Below are 12,086 nucleotides of genomic sequence, written 5' to 3'. Positions count from 1 at the left end.
CTGGAAATATAAAACCTCTCACACCGCGCAATCACCGGAAATATAAACCCCCCCACACACCGCGCAATCACTGGAAATATAAAAACCCCTCACACCGCGCAATCACCGGAAATATAAACCCCCTCACACCGCGCAATCACCGGAAATATAAACCCCTCACACCGCGCAATCACTGGAAATATAAAACCTCTCACACCGCGCAATCACCGGAAATATAAACCCCCCCACACACCGCGCAATCACTGGAAATATAAAAACCCCTCACACCGCGCAATCACCGGAAATATAAAACCCCCCACACCGCGCAATCACCGGAAATATAAACCCCTCACACCGCGCAATCACCGTAAATATAAAACCCCCCACACCGCGCAATCACCGGAAATATAAACCCCCCACACCGCGCAATCACCGGAAATATAAACCCGTCACACCGCGCAATCACCGGAAATATAAACCCCCCCCCCACACCGCGCAATCACCGGAAATATAAAACCCCTCACACCGCACAATCACCGGAAATATAAAACCCCTCACACCGCGCAATTACCGGAAATATAAAACGCCTCACACCGCGCAATCACCGGAAATATAAAACCCCTCCCACCGTCCAATCACCGGAAATATAAAACCCCCCACCGCGCAATCACCGGAAATATAAAACCTCTCACACCGCGCAATCACCGGAAATATAAACCCCCTCACACCGCGCAATCACCGGAAATATAAACCCCTCACACCGCGCAATCACTGGAAATATAAAACCTCTCACACCGCGCAATCACCGGAAATATAAACCCCCCCACACCGCGCAATCACTGGAAATATAAAAACCCCTCACACCGCGCAATCACCGGAAATATAAAACCCCCCCCACACCGCGCAATCACCGGAAATATAAAACCCCTCACACCGCGCAATCACCGGAAATATAAAAGCCCCCCACACCGCCCAATCACCGGAAAAATAAAACCCCTCACACCGCGCAATCACCGGAAATATAAAACCCCCCACACCACGCAATCACCGGAAATATAAAAACCCCCACACCACGCAATCACCGGAAGTGTAAAAACCCTTAAACCTCACAATCAACGGAAGTAAAAAACCCCTTACACCTCGCAATCACCGGAAATATAAAACCCCTCACACCGCGCAACCTCCGGAAATATAAAACCCCCCACACTGACAATCACCGGAAATATAAAACCCCTCACACCGCGCAATCACCGGAAATATAAAGCCCTCACACCGCGCAATCACCGGAAATATAAAACCCCTCACACCGTGCAATCACCGGAAATATAAAACGCCTCACACCGCGCAATCACCGGAAATATAAACCCCCCCCACACTGCGCAATCACCGGAAATATAAACCCACCCACACTGCGCAATCACCGGAAATATAAACCCCCCCCCCCACACTGCGCAATCACCGGAAATATAACCCCCCCCCCCACACTGCGCAATCATCGGAAATATAAACCCCCCCCCCCACACCGCGCAATCACCGGAAATCTAAACCCCCCCCCCCCCCACACCGCGCTATCACCGGAAATCTAAAACCCCTCACACCGCGCAATCACCGGAAATATAAAACCCCTCACACCGCGCAATCACCGTAAATATAAACCCCCTCACACCGCGCAATCACCGGAAATATAAAACCCCCTCACACCGCGCAATTACCGGAAATATAAACCCCCCCCCCCACACTGCGCAATCACCGGAAATATAAAGCCCCTCACACCGCGCAATCACTGGACATATAAAACCCCTCACACCGCGCAATCACCGGAAATATAAAACCCCTCACACCTCGCAATCACCGGAAATATAAAACCCCTCACACCGCGCAATCACCGGAAATATAAACCCCCTCACACCGCGCAATCACCGGAAATATAATCCCCTCACACCGCGCAATCACAGGAAATATAAAACCCCTCACACCGCGCAGTCACCGGAAATATAAACCCCTCACACCGCGCAATCACCGGAAATATAAAACCCCCCACACCGCGCAATCACCGGAAATATAAAACCCCCCACACCGCGCAATCACCGGAAATATAAAACCCCTCACACCGCGCCGTCACCGGAAATATAAACCCCTCACACCGCGCAGTCACCGGAAATATAAAACCCCTACACCGCGCAGTCACCGGAAATATAAAGCCCTCACACCGCGCAATCACCGGAAATATAAAACCCCTCACACCGCGCAATCACAGGAAATATAAAACCCCTCACACCGCGCAATCACCGGAAATATAAAACCCCTCACACCGCGCAATCACCGGAGATATAAACCCCCTCACACCGCGCAATCACCGGAAATATAAACCCCCTCACACCGCGCAATCACCGGAAATATAAACCCCCTCACACCGCGCAATCACCGGAGATATAAACCCCCTCACACCGCGCAATCACCGGAAATATAAACCCCCTCACACCGCGCAATCACCGGAAATATAAACCCCCTCACACCGCGCAATCACCGGAAATATAAAACCCCTCACACCGCGCATTCACAGGAAATATAAAACCCCTCACACCGCGCAATCACCGGAAATATAAAACCCCTCACACCGCGCAATCACAGGAAATATAAAACCCCTTACACCGCGCAATCACCGGAAATATAAAACCCCTCACACCGCGCAATCACCGAAAATATAAAATCCCTCACACCGCGCAATCACCGGAAGTATAAAACCCCTCACACCGCGCAATCACCGTAAATATAAAACACCTCACACCGCGCAATTACCGGAGATATAAACCCCCTCACACCGCGCAATCACCGGAGATATAAACCCCCTCACACCAGGCAATCACCGGAAATATAAAACCCCTCACACCGCGCAATCACCGGAAATATAAAGCTCTCACACCGCGCAATCACCGGAAATATAAAACCCCTCACACCGCGCAATCACCGGAAATATAAAACCCCTCACACCGCGCAATCACCGGAAATATAAAACCCCTCACACAGCGCAATCACCGGAAATATAAACCCCTCACACCGCGCAATCACCGGAAATATAAAACCCCCCACACCGCGCAATCACAGGAAATATAAAACCCCTCACATCGCGCAATCACCGGAAATATAAAACCCCTCACACCGCGCAATCACCGGAAATATAAAACCCCTCACACCGCGCAATCACCGGAAATATAAAACCCCTCACACCGCGCAATCACCGGAAATATAAAACCCCTCACACCGCGCAATCACCGGAAATATAAAACCCCTCACACCGCGCAATCACCGGAAATATAAAACCCCCTCACACCGCGCAACCTCCGGAAATATAAAACCCCCCACACCGCGCAATCACCGGAAATATAAAACCCCCTCACACCGCGCAATCACCGGAAATATAAAACCCCTCACACCGCGCAATCACCGGAAACATAAAACCCCCCACACCGCGCAATCACCGGAAATATAAAACCCCCACACCGCGCAATCACCGGAAATATAAAACCCCCCACACCGCGCAATCACCGGGAATATAAAACCCCTCACACCGCGCAATCACCGGAAATATAAAACCCCTCACACCGCGCAATCACCGGAAATATAAACCTCCTCACACCGCGCAATCACCGGAAATATAAACCCCCTCACACCGCGCAATCACCGGAAATATAAAACCCCCCACATCGCATCACATCCCAATGGTCTGAATGACCTTACGGAATCCTCTTTAGAATAATGATTATCCTTACCTTCACTGCCTTGATAGGGTTAATATTACTGCAATTGTCCATTTTATATGTTTTCATTTTTATAATGATGCTTGTAGCTATTTTTACTATCTCCGATAATTGTTCAATTCTATCTCTTAATTGTTCTATTTTTACGGCAAAACTGTTTTACGCTTTTTTATACAACCTTTTATAAACCTTTTAATTTAGGTCTTATTCCAATCACTTAGTAATATTCATGGGTACTCACTGTCTGTCGTACTTCTGCTCCTCATTTGCTCTGCTTTTGTTGACACTGGTCTTCGTGCTCCATATGCGTTCATCTGCGTTCCACTATGCGTTCCAACGCTCTTTTTTTGGCCCCCTTCGGCCACCGTACTTTTCATGTTGTCCTAGCAACCAGGGACGCTTGTCTAGCGTCGCCGTATTGTATTTATTCCTTTCTGTAATGTATTCGCATATTTTCTTTTCTCTGCCCCCATGGACATGGTAGTTTCCTTTCCACCTATCCTTCTTAAACAATGATTATTTATTTATAGAAAGATAGTTACTATCTGTGCCAAATGCCGATATATAACGACATCATAGTTTCACTATTCAAATTCTCGGGATCATTTTCCAATTCATCACCTTTATTTTTAACAATTATATTGCACATGTATATTTGTTATAAATATGTTATATAATCGTTTTGTATTTTGTTGACCTTTAACCTGCCCCTTTGGCGTTTTTTTTGCTTCTCTTTGTGTATAAATGTGCGGGAACCGCACAGTCTGTATTCGCCTGATGAAGACACCGGTTCGGTGTTGAAACGCGTAGCCTCTGACAAATTTGATGCCTGTCTAAGCCTCTACATTGTTCATCATTCATCATAGCAGCGCCGGTGGTCCTTTCTTTTTACTCTATCAAGGCTCAAATTTGACAACAAACCTCGTTTGCTGTGTGTATGGACCTGGCAGCAACTTTAATGCTTTTGTGACACCTACCAGTGTCCACAACTCAAGGTGAGCATACTTTCATCATCAAGTTTGCTCTCCTGGTCTACCTCGCTTTTATTTTGCACTATGTGGCGCCGTGTCTCTTTTCCTATTTCAATTTAGTTCACGTGTGTACAATGACAGGTAGTGTAGGAGCTCCACAATTTCGGCTCCTTTTACATCACGATAGATCCCTACGTTTCGTGCTTCCGGCTGCTCATAACTCTGCATTACATTACACTGTACAGCGTTTTCGGCCGTTCTGGATACAGGAGCTATGGAGACTATTAGGACACTCTGTCTCCTAATGCAGAGTCATGGGCAGCCGGCAGCGTGGACTATGGACAGTTTGTGCTGTAGTTAGAAGTAAACATGATAATACGAGTCATTTAGAAAGATGATTATCGGCACACTCCGGCAGTATAATAGTTTTCTATATAATGTCAGTATAATCGGAGGTTCTCTTTAATATTACAAGTTATGGGCTCTAGATTCTGGAGATGGGTCGATGATCCAGGGATTTATTGTGATTTCCAGATTTGGGGTCAGGGAGGAGTTTTTCCCCTAATGAGTCAATTTTCATCCACCTCACGGGGGGTTTTTGTCTTCCTCTGGATCAGCACGGTCGGATTATAGGATGCACTTGATGGACTTGTGTCTTTTACATCCTTAATAACTATATAACACAGAATGTATGGAGCAAAATTTACCACTAATATAAAGTACAATGTGTTCCCAAAAAACAATCTCAGAATCACTTGGATAAGTAAAATCTTATACCCACTTGTGCTATTTACACCTTCTGTAGGCAATTATTTATTTTTCCATTGAATATTTGATTAAAAAAAATTTCATTTTACTTTAATTACGCATTTTTTGTTGCTTTTTGTTTTTGTGATACAGCTGTTATGTCTCCTCTATACACAGAAGCTGGATCATTCACTATCAGCCGAATCCGTAAGTGAAGTAAACTGACGACTCTTCTGAGAGCGGGTCCTGTGTATCCGTGTTCTTCACCTTAGATGTGATCGATATATTATTGTGATCCTGTGTGTTAGAGACACAGGGCTCGCTCTCAGCGGAGTTGTCAGGTCACTTCACTTACAGATTCGACTGATCGAGTATGATCCAGCTTCTTTGTATAGAGGAGACATAACAGCTGCATCGTGAAAACAAAAATAAAAACTTGTAATAAGTCAATTGAATTTTTTTATTTATCTTTAACCCCTTGACGCAGAATCACTTACATGCATGGCATAGAAATGCAGCCATTCTGCCGTACATGTACGTGATTGTGATAGATCGGGCACAGAAGCTGTGCCTGCACGATCACCGTGGGAGCCCAATCCCCAAAGAGAGAAATCAGCGGCACATCACCATCCCAGAGAGCATTCACAGGGGGGCATATAAATAGGAGAAAGTTTTAAATCGGTGCAGGCAGTGTCGAGTCGTAGCCAATCCAACTCCACAGTAGACACAAAAAGATAGAGAAACTGCAGCACACGCAGCTTTCCAGGTATCAAAAAAGTTTCTTTATTTCACCATAAAAAGTGATGTTTCGACCCAAGTGAGGGTCTTTCTCAAGCAGCAAACAAAGTGCATACGTGCAGTTTATATTGAGGAAATTACATCACAACCATGATTGCAAATGCCAATGCAGGTGCAGCATAATTTTGATTAGTAAAAAACAACAGTATAAATACATACATACATGAGTGCATAAAACATACAATACCCTGGTAGATGGATAACCGAACCGTCTATTTAAACGAGCTATCACAGCTCATCGATTTTAGATTTATGTGTAACGGCGTTCAGCCGTCCCCAATGCCCATGCGCAAGGTTCGGCACACGTCATAGCATTATTGCCGTTACTTAGGAACCGTAATCACATGACCACGATCAACATGCCACGTCATCAAGTGCCGACCCCATGGCAACACGCTGCGAACACACAGTAAGTATTGTCAATTAACCATTTATCTGCCAATATAGCTACTCCATAGTATATTATACTCAATACGACGTATGCTATAGAGTGGATGTCATAAAGATCAAGAGGATTACATCGTAGTTAAAGCTTTTTATTAAAGCAATCCCTTATTCAATAATGCCATTATTTATTAACCCATAATATCATATAGCCGTAAGCATCTGTCTATAGCGGAACGGACGTTAGAGACCACCCAAACTGAACCCAATAATAGCTTGTGGGGTAATATCAAATAAGGGGAAAAAAATTGAAAAAATCACCTAATTTATGAATACATAAAGTGCCAATAATACATTAAGAGCATAGTCTCGATGTTAATGTCCCTATATGTATGGGTGAGCACTAATATCGAGGGCTGCAAAAAAAACTAGTATAATATATATCATGATCATATACGTGACACCAAAGGCTATATAAAAAGGGACATTTTATTATAGTAAATGATGGCAGAGAGGTATTTAACAACTGGAACAATATTTCTTTATAGTAACTTAGTCTGGAGTTCCTTTCATCTTCACAAAGTTTACAAGATAATATTAAAAAAATATTTAAAAAATCATAACAGATAAATATGACTGTTAGGTACACAACGTAAGAATCTAAGCACTTAAATTTAAAAACAATCCCACAGCAACATGATATAGACACGTATAGAAAAGTAGAACTAGAAGAGAGAGCCTATTTTGATTTCCCGATTCATGCCCTTTGGCTCCAAGCAATCAAGCTCATAGATCCACCGGAGCTCCAACCTTTTTAACATGGCTTCCCTATATCCTCCCCTGCGCAACTCGGGGACCCCATCAATAATTCTAAATCTCAATTGAGAAACATTGTGTCGATGTTTCTCAAAATGTTGTGGAATAGGTAAATCCAGCTTTTTTTGACGTATAGTGTATTTGTGTTTGCTGAGCCTACACAAATCCCCACCATTTAATACCAATCCCAAACCTACAACCCCCACCGTTCGACCCCTTAAATGTCGTGTTTAATAGCGCCGCAACATTTAAGTTGTTTGACAGAAGGAGCCCCCTCTGTCACGTTTCGGCGGCCGGCGATCGCCGACCGGTTGCCATGGCGGTCGGGGGCCTAACAAAGGCCCCCAGACCCGCCTTGGCTGTATGCCTATAAGGCCGTGCCAGGGGCATGGCCTAATAGATTGCCTGTCAGTTTTACACTGACAGGCAATAATTCTTTGGTATAAGGAGTATACCAAAGCATTATATCTTCGATCAGGGGATCGCATTGTGAAGTCCTGTAGTGGTACTAAAAAAAAATAATTAAAACTGTTAAAAAAAAACCCCACATGGTTTTATTTACTGGAAGTGTAAAAAAACGAAACAAAACACACATATACAGTATATGGTATCCCCCTGATCGTAACGACTTGAGTAATAATGTTAACCCATTTAATTAAATAAAAGTTAATCAATAAGTCCCATGTATCCCAAGATAATACCAATGAAAACTACATCCCTGTATCCTTTAGTATTCTTCCCTGCAAGCCAATGTGCTTGTCAGATAGTCAGGTCAATTTCCCATGTACTGTAGCGATGTATCTGGTTTCCAAGGGAGACAAATTATTACACATAGCTGTGACGCCCCACTAGCTTGCCCAATCCCTCTCCTCTTCTGCCCACTTCGCCTGACTAGACGTGACGCTAGTCTGATATTCTGCAGCCAATGGGCCAACAAGTTTCTTCCTGTATATTTGTTATGTCCGCTCTGATAGGTTGTACAATCGTGGATGCAGTATGGAGGATAGGGAAATTGCGGGAGGTTATTTAAGGAGACACCGTTGTTCCACATCGTTGTTCCCACGAGTGTTATGCAAAAAGCCATCTCCCTTGAAGATGCCAATATAGGTGGTGAAACATGTAGGGAGGTTGTATTAGGACTCAATTGTAATGCACAAATCCATGTAGACTAGCCAGACAATCAATAGGTACTTATTTGGGGCAGAGATAGAAGTGACTGCTGAGCTCCTCCGCTCGATGAATGAATAAGAGCAAATTTTGTGTGAAGTTAGTGCCACTAGGTGAGAGTCACACAGGTCCTGCTGCTTATAGACATCTATGAAGATGGCAGGGGAGCTGGAGGAGTCAGCAGGAGCACAAAGACAAAGATGCTGAAGTCAATTATTAGGGAGCAGGAGGAGAGAGAGGAGACATAGGCTGTTGGTAAGAGTTATATGTCACCCTAGTGTTGGATTTTCTGCTGCACTGCTCCTCATTGCTTTATGATGTGCTGCATGCTGCTGCAGCTTCTAGGGGTGTGCTACAGAGAGATAGTGGACCAGGATGGGTCTGTCCAGCTGTGTGCAGTGTATAGAAGACATTATAAAAGTTAGACTCCACCCACTACCTCAGGGAAAATTGAGAAGTCGAGAGAGAGCCTAAAAAAAACTTCTAAAAGAATGAATGCCATATACAAGACATATAATGGACAGAAATAGTGTTATTCCTCCTGTACACACATATGACAAATTATTCTGAAAAGTCGTCAAAAAAATGAGGTTTGCTTTAAGGGTCTTTAAGAAGTTTTCTAAATAGGTTTAAGGATGTGGTTTCTTTATATTGGATTAAAAAAACAGATCCATGATTATTAGGAAGCACCTATTTTAACCAGTTGCTGACTGCCCGTAGACTATAAACGTCTTGGTGGTCCACACCTATCTCTGCAAGGACGTTTTTAAAACGTGCTGAAGAATTTTCCCCTCTACGCCTCTCCCACTCCATCAGACTTAAATATATCACTTATTTTATTACACAATATCGAAGCCCTATATTTTATGAGAAAAACAATGGCAAATACATATAGGTTGGCAGAGAAATAGAACAATAATTTGCTATTAAATTAACACATGGCTGAAACGTGAATGAGGCCACTTCTCTAGGTCCACCTTATTAGTACTTGATACGACCCTCTTTCCCATTAGAACAGCCTGAATTCTTAGTGAAATGATATAACAATGTACCGGAGACTTTTATTACAGATGCTAATTAATAACCTCACTCTGTCTATTCCAATATGTTCTAGAGATGTTCTATAAAATTAAGATTCGGTGACTCTGCAGCCATTGGGATATACAGACCTCATTGTCATGTCGGTGAATTCAGCCTGAGATGTGTGCTTTGTGTCATGACACATTATCTTGTTTAAATGTAGACTGTGGACAAGATTAGATTGTCAATAACATTATTAAGTTAAGATGTTGTATGTCCAATTAGTATTGAAGGGCCAAATATGTTGGCTGATGACAGGCTTCATTGCCAGACAGGGTTCTGCTTTTCACAAAAAAAATGTTTTTAGCAAGTCAAGCTTTATGTAATAAAATCCTAGACTTTGTCATGTATTATACAGGGTGGGCCATTTATATGGATACACCTAAATAAAATGGGAATGGTTGGTGATATTAACTTCCTGTTTGTGGCACATTAGTATATGGGAGGGGGGAAACTTTTCAAGCTGGGTGTTGACCATGGCGGCCATTTTGAATTTGGCCATTTTGTATCCAACTTTAGTTTTTTCAATGGGAAGAGGGTCATGTGACACATCAAACTTATCGAGAATTTCACAAGAAAAACAATGGTGTGCTTGGTTTTAACGTTACTTTATTCTTTCTATCCGCTCCTCACGTGTTAACCTCTGCGACATGTCAATGGCTGTAAACAAAGAGAAACTTGTAAATAACTCATGAAAGAATAAAGTAACGTTAAAACCAAGCACACCATTGTTTTTCTTGTGAAATTCTCGATAAGTTTGATGTCACATGACCCTCTTCCCATTGAAAAAACTAACGTTGGATACAAAATGACCAACTTCAAAATGGCCGCCATGGTCAACACCCAGCTTGAAAAGTTTCCCCCCTCCCATATACTAATGTGCCACAAACAGGAAGTTAATATCACCAACCATTCCCATTTTATTTAGGTGTATCCATATAAATGGCCCACCCTGTATTATAAAGTGTTAGACAAAGCATTAAAATGCTGGAATCTCGCGTTTAGTCTTTAAGGCAAGTTTTTGAGCTGACGCCAGGAGTGGATTCAAAAGGCACGGGTTAAAGAGGCTCTGTCACCACAAATAAATGTGCCCTATATTGTACATGATGTGATCGGCGCTGTAATATATATTACAGCAGTGTTTTTATATAGAAAAACTATCATTTTTGATGGAGTTATGACCTATATTAGTTTTATGCTAATGAGTTTCTTAATGGACAACTGGGCGTGTTTTACTTTTTGGCCAAGTGGGCGTTGTACAGAGGAGTGTATGACGCTTACCAATCAGCGTCATACACTTCTCTCCATTCATTTACACAGCACATAGCGATATCGCCATGTGCAGCCACATAAACACACTATAACATTACTGCAGTGTCCTGACAATGAATAGGCATCATTTCCAGCCAGGACGGGATGTGTAGTCAGAATGCTGACCACATCTCTGTGATTTACAGCATAGCAGGCGTAGTCTCGGGAGATTACGCTGTAAACTGTCATTTACACCGAGATCTCGCAGTGCTGTGCTGAAGTCTCACACAGATGCTACAGAAGTGGTCAGGATTCTGAATACACATCACGTCCTGGCTGGAGGTAATGTATATTCATTGTCCGGACACTGCAGTAACGTTAGTGTGTGTGTGTGTGTGTGTGTGTGTGTGTGTGTGTGTGTATGTGTATGTGGCTGCACATAGCGATATAGCTATATCGCTAGTGCTGTGTAAATGAATGGAGAGAAGTGTATGATGCTGATTGGTTAGCGTCATACACTTCTCTCCACAACGCCCACTAGGTCAAAAAGTAAAACACGCCCAGTTGTCCATTAAAGAAACTCAATAGCATAAAGCTAAAATAGGTCATAACTCAAAAATTAACATTTTTCTAAACAAAAAACACTGTTGTAATCTACATTACAGCGCCGATCACATTATCTACAATATAGGCCACTTATAATGTGGTGACAGAGCCTCTTTAAACGTCTTCCTGCTTGATCCACTTCTGGCTTTGGCTCAAAACACTGCATGTGTGTTTCTAGCCTACTATGAATGTTTTAAATTTGTCAACTTTGTGTTTTGAAACAAAATAACAAAATACATTTTTAATCCCAACAGAAAATCCCGGTATGTTATCGATAAATTATAATGTAGATGATGAATATATCATGCAGCAGTCTTCAGGAGAAAACCTCATTACCCTTAATGTACATCCAGGACTTCACAGTAAAGAGCTATCATATAATTCCTCTAATCATGTGGAACCTTCTCCTGACCAATCACAGATTGTTACCACAAGTAGAGATCAGAAAGTGGGTAAAAGATTTCAATGTGGTAAACCGTTCACAAAAATCTCAGGTCTTTTTACAAAAAGAAGTCACACGGGCGGAAGC

Source organism: Rhinoderma darwinii, chromosome 1 (assembly GCF_050947455.1).
Source record: "Rhinoderma darwinii isolate aRhiDar2 chromosome 1, aRhiDar2.hap1, whole genome shotgun sequence".
NCBI lineage: Eukaryota > Metazoa > Chordata > Amphibia > Anura > Rhinodermatidae > Rhinoderma > Rhinoderma darwinii.
The sequence above is the reverse complement of the archived record's forward strand: the minus strand, read 5'-3'. Positions refer to the sequence as shown.